The sequence below is a fragment of the Camelus bactrianus genome, chromosome 22 (genome assembly GCF_048773025.1).
Source record: "Camelus bactrianus isolate YW-2024 breed Bactrian camel chromosome 22, ASM4877302v1, whole genome shotgun sequence".
NCBI lineage: Eukaryota > Metazoa > Chordata > Mammalia > Artiodactyla > Camelidae > Camelus > Camelus bactrianus.
In genome coordinates this window covers 10094966-10112318 of record NC_133560.1, presented here as the reverse complement: position 1 = coordinate 10112318, position 17353 = coordinate 10094966, and the positions used below count along the sequence as shown (strand labels likewise).

The 17353-nt window shown below is 47.9% G+C and overlaps 1 long non-coding RNA gene across 27 annotated transcripts in view; it reads left to right on the top strand.

The window, feature by feature from the left end:
• The window catches only part of LOC123613430 (uncharacterized), a 463022-nt gene that overhangs the window by 130569 nt on the left and 315100 nt on the right, over positions 1-17353 (top strand). For 18 of the 27 annotated variants that reach the window (XR_012501545.1, XR_012501555.1, XR_012501546.1 and 15 more), the window contains one exon: positions 8902-9097. This is a non-coding gene — a long non-coding RNA (uncharacterized LOC123613430). The remainder of the gene's footprint in view (positions 1-8901; positions 9098-17353) is intronic. The other 9 variants (XR_012501547.1, XR_012501558.1, XR_012501560.1 and 6 more) reach the window with 1 other exon arrangement.

The following is a 17353-nucleotide window of genomic DNA, read 5'->3' as shown; positions in this document are numbered from 1 at the left end:
GGGATGGGCATTGTTGACCGAGTACTTAGCATCTACTTTTCCGTTCTCCATCCCAACAGAACCAGTGTTCTGGTTTCCACTTCTCCCTAGAGGCCTCTGTGTCCCACAGACTCTGAGCCCATCCCTGCCCCAAGGGCCTGATTGGCCTGAGGGTGATTCAACAGTTGGTTGAGGAATTTGGATTCGAGCCAGTGATCACATGGCATTGCCCCAGCAACAGTTACTGGATCAGGACGGATGTGTGGCTTAAGTGAGAATGAGGTACAAAGTCCTCTTTCTCTCCCTAGATATAAAAAGTCAGCAAGTACACTTGCTGCAGGCTGCCGTGTGTCACAATGAAGGAAGCCAGCTTGAAGTGCAGAGTCAGTGGGTGGAGGAGGGCAGAGCCCAGAGAGCCAGAGACGTTCAGATAGAGCCCTGATCCATATCCTACCTGAAGCCCACACTGTCTCTCCGCGACGTTACAGGAGATAGTGTGTCTTCTGATTGTTCAGATAAGTTTGCATCAGCATCAAGCTAGGGGTTCTCTGTGGAAGAATTTTCTCCTCTATGTAAGTGGGCATGTGCTGTATAAAAACACGACTTCCTATGTTGTTCCCAAGCTTACAGACCATCCTTTCAGGGGTCAGGGCAGACCTGACAACTGCAGGGCTAGATGAGTTTAAGGGGAAAAAATCTAGATTAAGGGTCATGCTTTCACCTCATGGAGGCAAAAAGTCCACTGAAGATAGGATGTGAATCCTGGAAGAGCTCCAGTGGGAAGTGAGATGAGACACTAATAAACTCCCGTCCCCCATGGGAAGTGGCAGGGCTCTGAGAGGCAGCATGGCCTGGTGGGAGGACTCATTCAGAATCCCGACTCTGATCTGGGTCTGGGTCCTGACTCCCCGGCTCCCTAGCGAGCTGACAAGTCATTCAGTCTCTCTGATTTACTGTTTACTGAATGTCTCTGAAAGTCTCCTATGTGACAAGCACTGTTCTAGGTACTTTCAGTGGATTAGCTCACTTTATCTTCATGCCTGCAAAGTGGGTATGTGTTCCTGATGGGGGAAGTGGGCCCAAAGACATAGCTCACTCAGAATTACAGAGCAGTAAATGGTAACACTGGGATTTGAAGCCAGACAATGGGACACTGGGGACATCTGGTCAACCCCAACTACCATATCATTCTGCCTCCAAGCTTAGGAGAAGCAGAAGAGGCTAGTTGCACGCAGACAGGAAGCTGAGAGCAGTGACAGGGAAGCTTCAATACCCATAGCCCCTCCATTCTTATATTTTTAACTCACTTCTTCAGACATCCCCAGAGCTATGAAGACTTGACTCTGCTCTCCATTTTACAACATGGAACTTTTGCTAGGGGCCTCTTAAGTCAGATGTATTAGGGACACCGGAAGGGTTGGGAGCCAAGCTTCCTTACATTTATATTTCCCCAGTTCCACTAACACCACTAAGTAAGACACACACACACTTGGCAATGGAGAACTCCCCTGAGAGCTCCCTGGCAAGACTGAAAGACCGAGCTCTTTCTTTAGAGGCTCTGGGTTCCCACGCATCTCACATGCTTGGTCAGTTCCAACCACAGTCCAGCCATCCAGCTCCGAGCTGACCACCACCTGCCAGCCCCACACTGCAGACCAGCAGACTGAGTCCCACACGTGCCAGGAAAGCCCCAGGCCATCACCTCCAACTTGAAAATAAGACCTAGAAATGCCGGGTCCGCTCTTAACAGCTCCCAGCCAGGCATGTGATCCGAGAGCACCATGTCTTTGTCCAATAAATGGGATGGATGATAGAGGGTCTGCCCACCTCACCCTGTTTAAGACCAAGGAGGTCATATCTGTGAAGACACTTAGTAGACAAGAAAGCGTTTGATGGATGTGATGGTGGCATGATTTGTAGTCCTTCTCGTCATTTTAATGCCTTACGAAAAATGGCAACAGGAAGGCCGCCAGGTCTGTGCGAGAGAGTAGATGACAGTGGTATGAAGGCATAGGCTCTGGGACCACTCACCAGCTGTGTGACGTTGGGACCTTCCATAAGCTCGAAGGTGCAGCTTCTTTGTGTGTAAATAGGGGGAGAGTGATACCCGGAGGTGAGCCAGATGGCTTGGGAGTAGAAAGGCAGGAATGACTAAGCCGTTTTGGAGAATTCAGGTGACACTTGAGTCAAGTCCTTAAAGAGAGCAGGACTTACCTGGACCAAAAATAGCTTGGGAGCAAGCCAAGCGTTGGGGGTGGGGGGAGAATTCTTGGCTCCTGGCTTCCCGGGAGCGTTAGACAGCGAACCCTCTAACAACCGTGGTGTTCAGAAAATGTGTGCATGGTTGACAGGTCAGCTCTTTCGGCATGTTTTGTTGAGGGATGGGGATTTGGGCAGCTGAGGAAGCAAGTTTTCATCAAGGGTTTAAAAAAGAGCCGGGACTTGATCTAACACGATGCCGGAACAGCTAAAGCCAGACTTTCTCCATGGCCCCAGGAGCCAAGAGGGTATCAGGCGAGGACTCGGGGGTGAAGAGTCCGTGAGATGAAAGGGCTTGGACATTGCAGTGGTTTCAGCTTGCCGGTGAAACTGAGAATGAGGAAGGCCGTATTGCAGTTACTGTGTTAACAGAATACTTCGGAGGCCGATGGATTGTAGGGGTGAAGGTCTTGTTTCCAAAGGAGAGTAACCTCTAATTTTGGCAGATCTGGGACACCTCTACCATAAACCAGAAGATATATACTCTCCTCATATTGTGCACCATGAACATGGAGTTTTTCAATAAAACAATGGCCTTAATTAACACCCTTTAATGACATAAATGCCAGTAAACATGCACAAGTGGAAATGTGCTCAGTCTTGTCAATAGCAAGGGAAATTAAGAGCAATGACTTGTACTGGTGGTGTTAGACTGAATTCCTGAGTTTGTGCAGGACCTACTGAGACAGAAGCTGTGCTCTTTCCTGCTGGACTTGAACCTGTAAGGATGCAGGCTGATGCTGTTGCAGCCATCTTGCCACCATGAGGAGAGAGCTTGTTTGAGAATGGAGCTGTGACAGAGGAAGGAGAGATGAGATGGGGAAAAAGAGAGACCAAGGCCTGAAATTACCATTGGAGTCTCTGGATCAAGCTGTACCTGAAGCTGGTGCTTCCCTGACTTTTCAGTTATGGTGGCTAAGTTTGAGACTGATTTTCTATCTCTGGTAAGAGTTCTAGCCAACATAAACATACTAGTGGGGGAGAAAAGGCTCATGATGTTTGTTGCTTGTTGAGTGTTTACTACTTTTAAGCACTTTATGTGTTTTCATTTAATCCTCCCAACAAGCCCGTGAAGTAGGGTACTCTTATCTTCAGTTTACAGACAAGGAAACTGAGGGATATATGGCTTAAAAAACTTGCCCAAGACCACAGCCAATTTTGGACCTTGGCAGTCCAACCCCCAGCCCTGTACTCTTAACTCCTGTCTCATCAGAGCCCTAGGGTGCAAGCCATGAAGGCTGGGTGCTTTCTCTGCGGTTGGTCAAGGCTGGCTTTGCCTGCAGGTCCGCCTATGTGAGCGCAGCCAGTGGGATCCTGGACATTCAGTCTGCAAGGAGAACCCACATGATGTTTTCAAATTCCTTGTCTTTCTACATTTAGAAGATGATGGTGATTTTCCATCCTGCAGTACAATGCTGTGGAATTAATTTGGTAATTAAATGTTTGTTGCTGGGGATGAATAGATTTGTTCTCCATCACCAGGAGACTTTTGTCATCTCACTTAGAAGCTGGAGAAGCAGGGTGCCTGTTTGTTCTTCACTGCGGCGTTCGCTTCCGCTTTGTAATATAGGCTGACGGTATTTCCCCATTTGTAGTCTCTGGGAAGATGTTATTTACTATCCGTGATGCTAGAGGAAAAAAATTAGGTCACCGCCTCACACATCTTCCTTAAACCATCCAAACATGTGCTTCATTAGGCAGGGAGGCATTTTCTGAAGAAGATAAAACTGCTGCTTTCTTCTTTTCTCTTCTTGTCCAACATTTCTAACACCAAGACTGCTGTGTTCTCAAACGTTTGCAGAAATGACATCAGATGCGGTTCTTACTCCTTTATGAGGTGCGTGAGCTGCAGCCTCTGTTCGGCTGCAGTATCATTATATTTTTATAAAGCCCTGGCGTCACTTAACCCCTGGAGCACTGACTCTCTGCCCCTCGTCTGCCTGTTGCCCTTGGGACATCTCCAAGATGCCCACGTGGCCTGCCCCCTCCCACTGGGGGGCCATCTCCAAGACGCCCAGGGTGCGCACGGCACACCCCACACAGCGAGCGCAGACAGACTTGTGCTGATCAGCTCTTTTGAAAGCCGCCCTCTCCAATATAGTGTTTTGTGCATGACACCTTATAAAGCAAGTCACTGGTCCAGGTTTCTGCCTGTTATATCAGTGTGGAATTAAACTTTTTTTGCTTTGCTTTGCTTTTGGGGGTAAGTCAAAATCTTTTGAAATAACTTACTTTGTTGTTTTATTTAAAAAAAATAGAGAGAGCACTTGGAATGTGTTTTTTGATTCTTACTGTACCCTAAAATAGTGTAGAATTTTCTTCCCTGCTGAAATTTAAAAAAAAAAAAACCCTTACATGAAGACCAATTATTAAAGTCCCTTTGGAGTCACATGCAACATTTATTCTCAAAATATTTTACTCGAGGGGACACTGAGAGTGCATGTGTATGTAGGGTGTTGAGTCAGATGATTGGGGTCAAATCCAAGGGCTTTTACTTAGCTGTTGTGGGACTGGGCAAAATACTCCACATTTCTGAGCCTCAGTTTCCCTCCTCTGTTAAATGAGGAAAATAATAGCTCTGTGAAAGGGGTGAGGAATACTGTAGGAATCTGAGACACAGAGGGGACTCATCAAGCCGTGGCTGCTTTTATGATCGCCCTTCCTTGTGGCTCTCCCCGCTGCATGAGATTCCCCTGGAAGCTTAAGTTCCGACGTTAAGCCTCAGGTGGGGAAGCAGGGGGAAGGGCCACGTGATGCTCAAGTCTACACCATGTCAAGCAAAACCTTACGGAAATTAGGACTCCACACCAAACCAACACAAAACGGTATTGGAAGTATTCGTTTGCTTTCAGAAAGATTCTTTAAGCTGTAAACCTCCCTGATGCATTGAAAACATGAGTTCCTTTGCAGGTGACTTTTGGGAACGTATTCCAGATACCCTCTTGGGTCTTGCCCTGAACCTAGAGAAGACTGGGCTGCTTTTGGAAAGCAAATTTAAGGCAGAAATCAGGACACTGTTGCCCATAAGAGGAGACAGAAAAGCAGAAGAGACGTGGGAGGAAAGAGGGGAGAGGCACAGGCCTGGAGCAGGGGCAGCTTTAGAAAGCAGGGGATGTCCCCGTAGGAAGCCCCTTGGGAGGAAGGGACACAGTGGGGTGGGGGGGGAGGGGGGGTGGACAGGAGAGAGGGGCCCCAACTGCTAGATGAGAAAAGTCACGCACAAATGGTTAAAATATTGCTCACTTCTATTATATCATGAAAAAATGGCAGTGACCAGAGCTGCCTGGATTAGGAAAAAAGGGTGTAATTCCATCTTGGGGCTTCTGGTGAATTGAGCTTGTGGTTCTGTGGTTTATGATGTCACCAGAACCCCTGGCTGGAATTACAGCCTTTTAATTTACAACTCGGTAAGTGGGGAGGCTGAGGGTCCACCATCCCTCCTCGAGATGTGGGGAGGACCCCAGGGTCGAGGTTGACCTGAGAGTCAAGGTCTGGAGGCTGGCCCCTTCTCACCCGAGTGGGGAGATCGTCTCGGTGAAGCCACTTTTCCTGTTCTGTCCTCCATTTCTTCTCCCCCTGTCTCCCCATCACTCCCTCCTCATTTCCCCTGAGTTGCACAGCTTTGATTTTCCCATGATTTATTTTATAAAAAAAAACCCAAGTTAGCCAGATTCCTCTGGCCTTCATGCTCATTAAGCTCACAGTTCAAACCTTTCCATCTCAAAACCCACCCAAAAGAGGCTCCCGTGTGAAATCTGTGACTTCTAAAGGAAGAGCCCTACGGCGAATTGGGGAGCTCAGTTCTGTCTTCTGTTCTACCCTCAGCCTCGCACTGCAACCTACATGCCAAAGTCAGGAGGTGATGGACCGCGTGGTCCAGCTGGTCCAGCCGGTGAAGCCTCAGGAGGGACTGTTCATGGCCTCCTCATACATGGCAGCATTTGCTACCCCGGTGACTAGGGTTCCTCCACCTCTATTTATTCTTCAACCTTTAAGAAAGGTCTTCTGAGTATTTATTATATACTAGGACTCAGATCTACGGGTATATTGGAAAGCGAGATAGGACTGCTGTCCTCATGAAGGCTCCTCCTGCCTACTTGACCTTGCCTTTTTGGAGTTGCAGAAGTCTCAGAGAGTTAGCCTGTTCCAGCCCTTATTTCTGAATCCACCCCTCCTTAAGGGTTCCCCATTTCACTTTCTGCCACAATCATTGCCTAGGTGATCAAGCCAGAGATCTAGGAGCATTGTGTCCGATTTTTCCTTTTCCCTCATCCCTCACATCCAGTCCATTGGCCAGTCTTGTCCATGGTCCCTCCAGAATAGAGTGATTCTGGACCACTTTTCTCCATCTCACTGACATCATTTTACTCTACCAGCTCTTAACGATTGCAGCAGCATCACGATGGCACCTGCTGCTTCTTTATTGTTCTCTCTAATCCAAGGGCTCTCAAAGTGGGGTCCCCAGACCAGCAGCAGCAGCAGCACCTGGGAACTTGTTAGCAATGCATCTTCTTGGGCCTCCCCCAGACCTACTGCATCACAATCTTTAGGGGTGGGGCCCAGCCACCTTGAGTTTTACAAGTACCCCAGTTGATTTTGATGCAAGCTCATGTTTCAGAACATCTTCAATCCATCCTCCAACTAGGCAGGGTACTTTTTTTTTTTTTAAAGCATTCTCTTATTTACTCCCATTTTACAAATGAAGGAACTGAGGCCTGACTTAAGAAGTTATTTGGATTATATAACTTCCAAGCTGAAAACCCTTTAGGAACTTCCCACTGCACTTAGACTAGAACCTAAGCCTAGAACCTAAGCTGTGCAACTCGGGGGAAATGAGGAGGGAGGGATGGGGAAACAGGGGGAGAAGAACCTAGCTTGGGCCTCTCTCCCCAGCCCTCAGTATCCGTGGGTTCCATATACGATATTCAGCCACTCCATTCCTGGCTGGTTGAATCCCTGGATGCAGGAACCATGGATACGGAGGACCAGCTGTACTTACATGGTAACTTTATGTTTTCCTTTGAACCTACTTGTTATTTACTCTCAATAGATTTTTTTCATTTTATTTTATTCTTTATTATTTTTCTGGGGGGAGGTAATTAGGTTTATTTATTTATTTAACAGAGGTATTGGGGATTGAACCCAGGACCTCGTCTGTGCTAAGCATACGTTCTACCACTGAGCTACACCCTCCCCCCTCAATAGATTTATTTTAAATGGAAAATTTATACCACTATCATACATAGAAAACCATGGTCAGCTGCCATTACACGACAACACTAATACAAAAAAGGCAAAAGTCACGTGACGCATTTCAGCCAGTCCTGCCAGAGACGTGAGCTTGAGGCCTTTTTTTCTCTTTGTTAAAAGAAAGGACAGCAAGTTTTAGAGATTTATGTTAAACGGTGACTTTTCCCTTTAAATAATCAGGAAGTGTGAAAGAGAATCGAGAACGAGTTAGTTCCTTGATCGAATGTTCTTCAAGGCTATGTCTGGGCACCACCTAAACCACCTTAGGTGCAGTGAGCAGAGTTAACAATACTGTGTTATATACAGAGCTTCAAAATTGCTGAGAGACTAGATTTCAAGCGATCTCACCACAGAAGAGGAATGTTAGTTATATAATGTGATAGAGGTGTTAGCCAAAGCTATAGTGGTAATCATATTGCAATATACAATGTGGTTTATATCATATGCAATATATAAATGTATGAAATCAACACATTGGACACCTTAAGCTTATACAGTCATTTGTAAATTACATCTCAATAAAAAATAACTAATAACATAGTGAAGGCCCAAAATGTTTTACCTGCATTAACTTCCCTATCTTTACAATAATCCTATGATGTGTTATACATATGCCCCTTTCACAGATTAAGAAAGCAAGGCGTCGAGAGGCTAACTCGCCCATGTTCGTACAGCTAGTGAATAGTGGAGGCAGAATTTGAACCTCATTGTCTGTTTCTGGGGAGCCTTGACCTCAGATGCTACTCTCAACAGCCTCTTGAAGGTCCCACTCGTCCCAGCACTTCGGGGAATGCTGGCAGCATGCAGGGCTGCAAATAACGAGGCCAGGCCACCTCTGTCCTGGGCACGGTGGGTCTGGCACAGGCAGGGCTAAGTGACCCATTGATCGTGGGGCCAGGAGCTGCGGTCATCATTGTGCCTGTGGTGCTTCTGTTTCTTTTGCTCTGTTCTCGTCTGCGAGTGCCAGCTGTGGGTGCGGTTGCTGGGCCGGGTGCTGGGGACACAGAGACAGATACATCCCTTGCCCTCAAGGAGCTGACAGTCATCCAGTGGGGGAAAAAGCCTTGGAAGTGGGCCCCGGAAGTGTCTCATGGTGGAGTCCTAGTACAGAGGGGAGCATTGTGGGGCGGGCTGGGCTGTGGGCACCTCGCTCAGGTTGGGAGGTGGACGGGTAGGTGAGGTTTGGAAACCACCTCCTGAGATGAGGAAGGAAACAAAGGCTGTGCAGAGCAGAGGGAAAGCATGAGAAAAGGGCCAGGGCTGACCCGTTGGCATGGGCAGGGCAGCATGTTCATTGACTCCCTTGGAGAGCGGAGACCAGTCTGGGTTCCCTTCCTGCTCTTGCACTGAGAGTCCCGGGCAGCACTGCATGGAAACCCGAGCCGATTATCCTCTATCATTGTTTTTTCAAAGGGCACAGATCTGAAATGTCTGCACAGGAACCACTGAAGACCTCCAGCTCAATGGAGATAAATGGAGGCTTTGGTCCCCAGCCATTCCCCAGAGAACTAGGAATCACTGCTGTCTGATTTTTACCGTCTCCGTCCCACCGTTGCAGCCTGTGCCTCCGAGGTGCATACTTGGCCAGCCCAGAGAGGTAATTTTCGGGGTGAGTTTGTTTGTTTTAAACCCCACACTGGCAGTTGGGTCAGATTTTTATGTGATGATTTTGTGTTCTGCATATAAGGAAGTTCTGCTCGTTGGCTACTGTGAATGTGTCCAAAACATCTCTCTCCAGAATAAACTCGTGCTTTGTTGATGAAATGAAACATACTGGGGCCACACTCAGAATAGAACGTCCTTGGCTTGGTGATCCCTGGTGAGCCGCTGACAAGAACCCAAGAGCGGGCACTGCCACACTCCATACTTGGAGTGCCTGACTGAAGGCAGGAGCCTCAAGACACGGAGCCAAAAGGCTGTGCGGAACGGCAGGCTGTGAACATTTGGGGGCTGTGCAAATGCTCGCTGGAATATTTAAAAGATGCATGCACTTCTGTGCAGCATTTGATACGTGGCAGCGGAGGGCCAGTTTTGCCACAGGTGGGAGGAAAAATACTCACAAGTCAGACTTGCTACCTACCCAGAGCAGTTTAGTGGGTATCTGTGTGGAAAACGGAGGTTGCTTGGAAATCTGCTCAGGACACACACGCAGGTGGGAAACCTGACCATCACTCGTGAGCGGAAGGACACTGGGTGTGTTGAGGAAGTGTCCTTTTTGTGCGAGTTGAGGAGGTGAGTCTGTCAGGGAAGCTTTCAGGTCACTTTTAGATTTTAAGTCCAGTTAAAGAAAAGGCCAGTAGGAATTGTTTTGCTCAGTGTATTGGCCCAGGTTCTTCAGCTGCAAGCAACAGAAACTCCTTGGGAATGGATTGGCTGGATGTCGGGTACACTCACAAGATTAAGAGAAATGCTGAATACCTGAGTCATGCCAAGCAGGGGACCCAGGACAATGCTGGGGATCTGGGTAGCGGACTGAAATGCCATCTCTGGGGCTTTACCTTCATGACCATCAAAGCCTAACCTTTTTTGACCTTCTATTGCTCTATTGTAGCTTTGAAATTTGTGGGTGAATGAGGGTCTAATTGACCTGTCTTGGGTCCAGGACCCACTCCTTGGGCAGGAGAGCACAGGATGCCTGGATTAAGGGGCCCATCAAGGTGGGGAGGGGAGAGAAGGGAAAGAAAAGTGTGTAGTTACCCCAAAAAGGGAAGCATAGATACTTAATGAGCTAACATAACAGATTTCCCCTCCTCAGAGATAATGAATAAAAAAACGTTGGGCTGTCACACTGCCTCTTTTTTGAGGTCGTTAATGGGTATGAGTATGGCTCTTGGTCTCCTCAGCCCGATCCCGTGGAACATTTGCCTAAATATTCCAACCAGCTAGTGTAGGGTCAAGCATGTGGTCCATGACTTGGCTGTAGTGCAGGATCCTAGCTCTTTCGGCCATTTGTCCGGTCCACTGCTGAGTAGAATTGAACGCACAGGATTCAGTGAAGCTGAAATGGCTAAAATGATGATACTGGGACCTATTCAGTTTGGGAAGTGTTACTGTGAGTTTTTTGTCAGGGTTTTTTCCGCGTGTTCTTTGGACCAGCAGGGCAGAGGACGAGGAGGACTCTGGGGAACTGATAAGCCTGAGCTCTTGGTCTAGTTCATTTCCTTGCTCTCTTGGGTTAGGTGGGCAAGTTATATTGTTAAATTTCCATTAAGTACTGTTCTGACCGTGGATTGATGATGGAGAAATAGCTTTGAGCAGCATTTTCCAATTCATGTTTTGGGAGATTTAGGCCTTGCGATCCTAAAAAAAAAAAAAAAAAAAAAAAAAAGGCAGAGGGTTCAAGTAAGCCTGGATTATATTGCAAATTACATGGTGTAATAGTCACGTTCCACATTAGCATATTAAAGGATGTGATAAGTCCTGCCGTAAATAAGCCTGTCTAGTTTTGTCTAATTTGGCATTTCCTAAACATTTTTGACCATGGAATGTCTGAAAACAACACCTGTTGCTAAATAACACCTCTGGCTTTGAGGAATGCCCACAGGGCTCCTACAACTCTGTTGCTCCGGAACACGCGGTGTCATCGGTCACGTCTCGACATCTTCTCGGAACGTGCAGATTTCTGCGTGGTGACATATGCTGTTCTGTAATAGCTGTCTTACTGTCTTCATGTTCATTTTCCTGATGGTGAGGACGAACGTCTTTTCACGTGTGTATTGGCTTATTGGCCATCTGTCATCTTGCTGGAGGAAGTAGGGAAAACTTGATGAGGAATGTAACACTTGAGCTGGACCTCACTGGATGAGAAGGCTTTGGGGAGGCCGGCAAGGCAGGGGGGCTGTCTCAGGCATAGGAAGCAACAGAACAAAGCACCGAGCACTTAGGGCCAAGTGGTCGCAGACTTTGGGTAGCCCTCTTTCCTGGGGTAAGGCTGGCTGTTTCATCCTGGCGCTGCCCCTTCCGTGGCCATTTCCATGACAAGCTTTGCAAAGAGCCTCCAGAGATGGGCGGCCAATTCCCTGGCCTTCTTGTTTTAAGGTCATACGAACATTCACACACACCTTCCTTGTCTGAGCGGCATTTAACTGGGGCTGAGGTAGCCAAAAGTTTTTCTTAATAAAGCAATAAAACCAACTGTGCTCACCAAAAATTGGATCACTAGAGGGTGTGACCAACGAAGGAAAGAATACAGGTGAAATGACGTGCAGTGTGATACAGACTGATCAGTCAGCGGCATTTAGCCAACAAACCTCAATCCAGAAACAATAGATGGAAACCCAACACAATGTATTGTGATCAAAACCAAAAGAGAGGCCAGCTTTTCATGGTTGCTCAGTGGTCAGAGGCTTGGAGGAAAAGCAAGATAGTGTTTAAGAAATAATGGAAAAAAAAATAAAAGAGAGACAAAGAATGATGTCTCATTGTGGTGATTATTTTGCAGTATGTGCCTTCATCAGATCATTGTGTGTTACACCTTAAACTGATATGGTGTCAGATGCCAACTGTATCTCAGGAAAACTGGACCCAAGAACTTGTTTTAAAAAAAGAAAGAACAATGAAGGTGGTTACAAGGTCTTGACTGTGTTCTGGCAAGAGTTGGGGGCAGGATCTTTAATAAGGTGTAGGATGGGCTTTCATTCATAGAAAAAGGGGCATCTGTGGGAGGGAAGAGCAAGGAGATGGGGCTCCATCTGGAGCTCGAGATTTAGGTCAGAGGTTCGGAACTGATCATAACGAGTTAAGTGATTTCCCAGGGAAGTTTCTGAAATGTCCCCTTTCTCTCCCATAAAGGCAGAGATTCTTTTCTGCCAGGATGATTCGAGGGGTCCTGTATGAAAGAGCTGTCCCCCCCCAGCCCCAGGATCTCTGCCAAGTCGGGGCCTCCATGAGCGGCTGCAAGTGCAGCCACTGATGGCAGATCCCAGATTATTGCTCACACACCCACGCGCGTTCTCCGTCCAGGAGAGGAGACCAGCCAAACCAGCAGGACCCGAACCTTCCACGGGCTACATGGCCTTCGGGGCTGCGGATGTGTTTGGGAAAGTGGCAAAGTACTTTTTTTTGCCCTTCATTAGTGTCTCCCCTTACTTCTCATAACAGTTTCATGAGTTAGGTACTACTGTCCTGATTTTCTTCTTTTATTTAACTTTTCTGTGTGACGAATTTTACACTCACAGAAAAGTGAATGTCTAATGTGATCAACACCCCTGTACTCACCACCAAGATTCAACAATTTTGTCTCTCCTTCCTTTCTTTGTCTCAGTATATGTTTGTGGACATGTGTGTTGTATCTACACACATATACCTCTATCTCTGTATCTCTGTATCTATCATCCATCCATCCATCCATCTGTCTATCTATCCATCTATCTATCTATTTTTCCTTTTGGCTGAATGTTTTTCAAGCAAGTTGCAAACATTTATGACACTTCACCTCTTCAGGAAACAGAAACCACACCTGCTATTTGAGTGGAAAGAATTTACTATGATGACTTAACTAGATACCATAAAGCTACTAGCTGGGTAATCGGAAGAATACAGTGAGAACTCCAAGGGATCACGGAGGAGGCAGTTTCAGGAAGCAGCTACCATCCTTTGGGCTGGTGGCATAAAGTCCAAAGATGGGTGTTGTTAAGCCAGACACCTACAAGAAGAGTCCCTGTGGCTGAAACTCTCCTACCTGAAGTCGGGCTGCTGAGCGAGTGCTGGCCTCTGAGCTGTGTCGCTGGGACCCAGACCTCTGAGGACAGGGCTGCTGTCTCTGTGGGGCTGGATTCTGTGGATGCCATGGGAAAGAAGTACAGCCAGGGTGATGAAGTAGTGCTGGGTGGCAGAACAGGAACAGGAAGTAGATGGGAAGGAGCCAGTCTCTTCCTCCTCCAGCCTTGCAGACTCCTCTCTCTCAAGTGCCCCCTTTTGGCAGAGTGTCTCATGTGTTTTGCAGAGTCCCAGACCCAGCATCACAAAGCCAAGTATAGAAGGATGAATTTGGAGCCAAGAGACAATATTTTAATAACTGGCACAAACTTTAAACACTCTAGCACACATTTCCTAAGTTAAGAAGGCTCTCCTACACATGCGCAGTATCGTTAGCATGCCTGAGAAGCATCATTATCCTTATCGTTAATGTGCAATCATTTAACAGTAACCACAGTAATAATAAAACTTAATATGCAATCTCTGCTATTCCCTCCAAATGTGTTTTATGGCTGGGATTTTAGTTTTTTAGGGATTAGAATTCAGACAGCCTTCCTGCACGGCATTTGCTTGAGATACCTCTTCAGTTTCATTTTAGAACAGTCTATTACTGCCTCCCTCTTTCTTTTTAAATAACCACGACAAGAGGATAAGCCAGTTGAGTTGTACAAAGTCCCCACGTTCTGCACGTCTGAGTATTTCTTCATGGTGTTGCATTACCTGTGCCTCTGTCCCCAGTGTCACCTGGATCCTAGAATTTAAGCCTAAAGATTTGATTAGATTCATTTGCTTTTGTCAAGAATACCGCCTGGGAGGTTTGTGCACGTTGTTGCAGTGTGTATTTTAGCATACGAGTTCTAGTGTCATCTTTTAAGACATTTATTAACTTCAGACACACTTTTTGTACCCTCGGGGACGAAAGCAAAACAGTTTGCATGAAAAGAGGGAGAAGGACAACCGTTTTCATAGTAACAGGTGCTGCCCGTTAGTTCTGGTGGAACTCGCTGCCGTTCCCCTCATGCACTGCGCCCTCCCTGGCCATCCTCTCGCGTCATCTGGAGATGTTCTGCACTGTGTACTGGAATGGCTGCTCGCTGAGACTATGTTTTATCCCCCAGGCATCCTGTTTTGCAGTCTTCTGGGTTCCCCACAAGCCTTGCAGCGGGACATGTGGGGCATGGCCACTTTCCTGGGCTCGCTGGGCGTGGCTCTCTGCCACCTCTGTGTGCTCTGCTGCAGAGCCAGTTTGATCAGAACTGACTCCATAAAAGGAGTTTTCCCCTCCTTTCTTGTCTGCGGTTGTCCTCTCTGTGTGTTCTTCCAGGGGCCGCCTTGGACACCTTGCACTGCGTCGTGCCCTCCGCCAGCACGCTGGTCTGTCTCAGCTTCCCTGATGCTCTCTCTGCCTGGCCTTTCACCCCCTGGCATCTTGGCCATCCTCACCTTTCTTTGGCATCCCTGAGCAGAACCACCTACTTTGTGCCCTCTTTCTGGGTTTTATTTTCATGAAATCCACTTCACTTTCCCATGTGCATGAGTGGAACAGTTAGGCATGCTTGTTCTCAGCCAAGCTGAAAGATAAGAGTTCTAGGTTTAATTCCTTAACGTAGATGCCATCAGGGCTCCAGGGATAGTGAAGTTTTGAGGAAGACCAGGTGTAAGAAAACCAGCAGCTCAAGTTCAAGGAAAAATGGTGACTGACACCAGTCTCTGCAAGGTGGGGGTTATAACGGTGAACTGGAGAGCTCATGAAAAAAATTTTTTTTTTATTGAAGTATAGCTGGTTTACAATGTTGTGCTAGTTTCTGGTGTACAGCATGGTGATTCAGTTATACACACACTCATATAATATGTATATTCTTTTTCATATTCTTTTTCATGGTAGGTTACTACAAGATATTGAATACAGTTCCCTGTGCTACACAGCAAAACCTGTTGTTTATCTGTTTTATATAAACCACACATTCTTTGTAGCTCCTCTTATCAGGAGGTGAAATCTGTTTCCCTAACCCTTGATTCTGGTTGATCTTGTATTTTGCTTTAACCACCTGGACCCTAACAAAAGGCATGTAGGCAGAAGCTTGAAAAATGCTTGCCTTTTGGACCCTGCCCTCTCTTGCTGAGCTAGCCTGCTGGACAGGCCACGTGAAGGATGACTGAGGTATCCCATCCAACCCCCGTCAGCCTCTGATTACAGCCATATACTTGAGCCGAGGTGAGACCAACTGAAGAAATGCTAGCTGAGCCCAGGCCAGATTGCTGACATCCAGAATCGTAGCTGATAAATGTCTGTTGTTTTAAGCAGCTAAGCTTTGGGGTGATTTCTTATGCAGCAAAGGCTAACTCGTACATATGCTGTCTGATAGGGGCAGCTCTCACTCAGCCCCAGCCTAGAACTGCCATGCCAGAAACATGGGCCCAGTATCACCATACAGAGAAGAGAAAAAGTCAGGATAATTTTTACATGAAATAGTCCAACTTTTAAGTGATGGCTCTAATTAAAGAATATTCAGGAGGGCCCGAGAAATGTCTAGGGGCTGGGTTTTTCTCCCTTGGGCCATCCTCTTTCCTGCTACTGGCTCCATGGTTTGCCCCAACGTTCTCCTTGATCCAGGGGAAGTGGACTTCAGAAGGGGGCCCATGAGCCAGCAGCAGCGTCTAGGGACCCCTGGCTGAAGGCTGGAGTGGGCTCAAAAGCTTCATCTTGGCCGCCTTGGGGCACTGAGTCAATCATGGATATTTGTGGAAGGATGAGGATGCTTCTAAAAAAAATTCCCCGAGAAGGGGATTTCTTCTGCTTGTTCTTCAAGACTCAAGACAAAATGCCACCTCCTCTGAGCTTCTCCGCCAGGGCAAATGAGAAATGCCATGTTTTTTTTTCCCCCTTTACATCTGTCTCCTTCACTAGACTTGGGGGAGCCTCTGGAAGGCCCAAATTGGGGGGCTTATTTACCCTTCTGTCCTGATGCCCCGACAGATGCTGCGTGTCCAAGGAACAGGCGACCTGGCGAATGCCTGGAGTGATCTCTCGCGCCCCTCCTCTCTGTGGGACAGGCTGCATCTTGGCCTAGCCCCAGTCCCCTTTCCTAGAAACTCTCCAGCAGAACGAGTCACTGAGCGCAAATGTTCATCTAGCTAAGGAATTCAAAAGGGAATTCTCTTATATATTTTTTTTTTTGGTCAATTGATGGAAAAGCAACAAACAAACTAACATCCCCCAAACCAAACACAGAGGTCCTCCGCTTGTCACTCGTGTCCGAGGCAAGCTCCAAAGACGGGGTTTCAGGCTGGCTCTTGGCCTGGGAGAACGGCGTGCCTCCTTGGAGCCTCAGAACTGTTCAGAGCCACAGGCCAGCGAGCTGTGGGCCTCTGCGCAGGGCGATTTACCTTGAGCGTGTCCTGTGGCGTTTTCCTGGGCCTGTGCGGTGCAGACCATGCCAAACACCTGGCTAATTAGGGAAGAGTAAAGCTTCCCCGTGTCTGGTCCAATAACTCCTTGTACTCCCCTTGAGACAGTCAGCTCACAGACATACTTTTTCCGTTTTTATTCACATATTTGACCTCTCCCAGTCGAAGACTTGGCGTGGACTGGGTAGGCCAGAAAACTTTGAGCGCAGGCCATCAGAGACCCTCAGGGGAGGCCTGGGGGTAGGGGTGGGGGACAAATGTGCCCAGTGGAGGGCCTGCGTCTCCCTTCTGCAGTGAGTGGCTCGCTGAACCCAGCGGGTGGAGGAGGCCCCGTCTTGGCAGGAGCGGGGCGGGAGGCGCACGGCTCACCTCTCTCCACTAGGGGGTGGGGGAGTTTGGATGTCCGGCGCCGAGGCTGCTTGCGTTTAAACTCACCAGGCAAGGAAACCAGGAGGCTCAGAGAACTCCTTGAACCACGGGGATCTGATGGGGGCGAGGCCTTTTGATGAGTTGCCTGTGGGAGGCAGGTCTGGTTCCCGGTGAAGGCTGAGCAGTTGGGTCTGGCCCAGGGTGGCTCAAGGTGGCAGCTACTGTGGGCTGCGACCCCTGTAGTTCTGACCTGCAGACCCACCCCCTGGGCTCTTCTCCATCAGTGATGGCTCTGTCCTTTGTCACAGGCCAGCCATAAAAGGTAACTTGGCACTGGAGGACATGGGGACGAGCTTCCGCTTGTCCAGCACTGCCATGTGGGGCCTCAGGC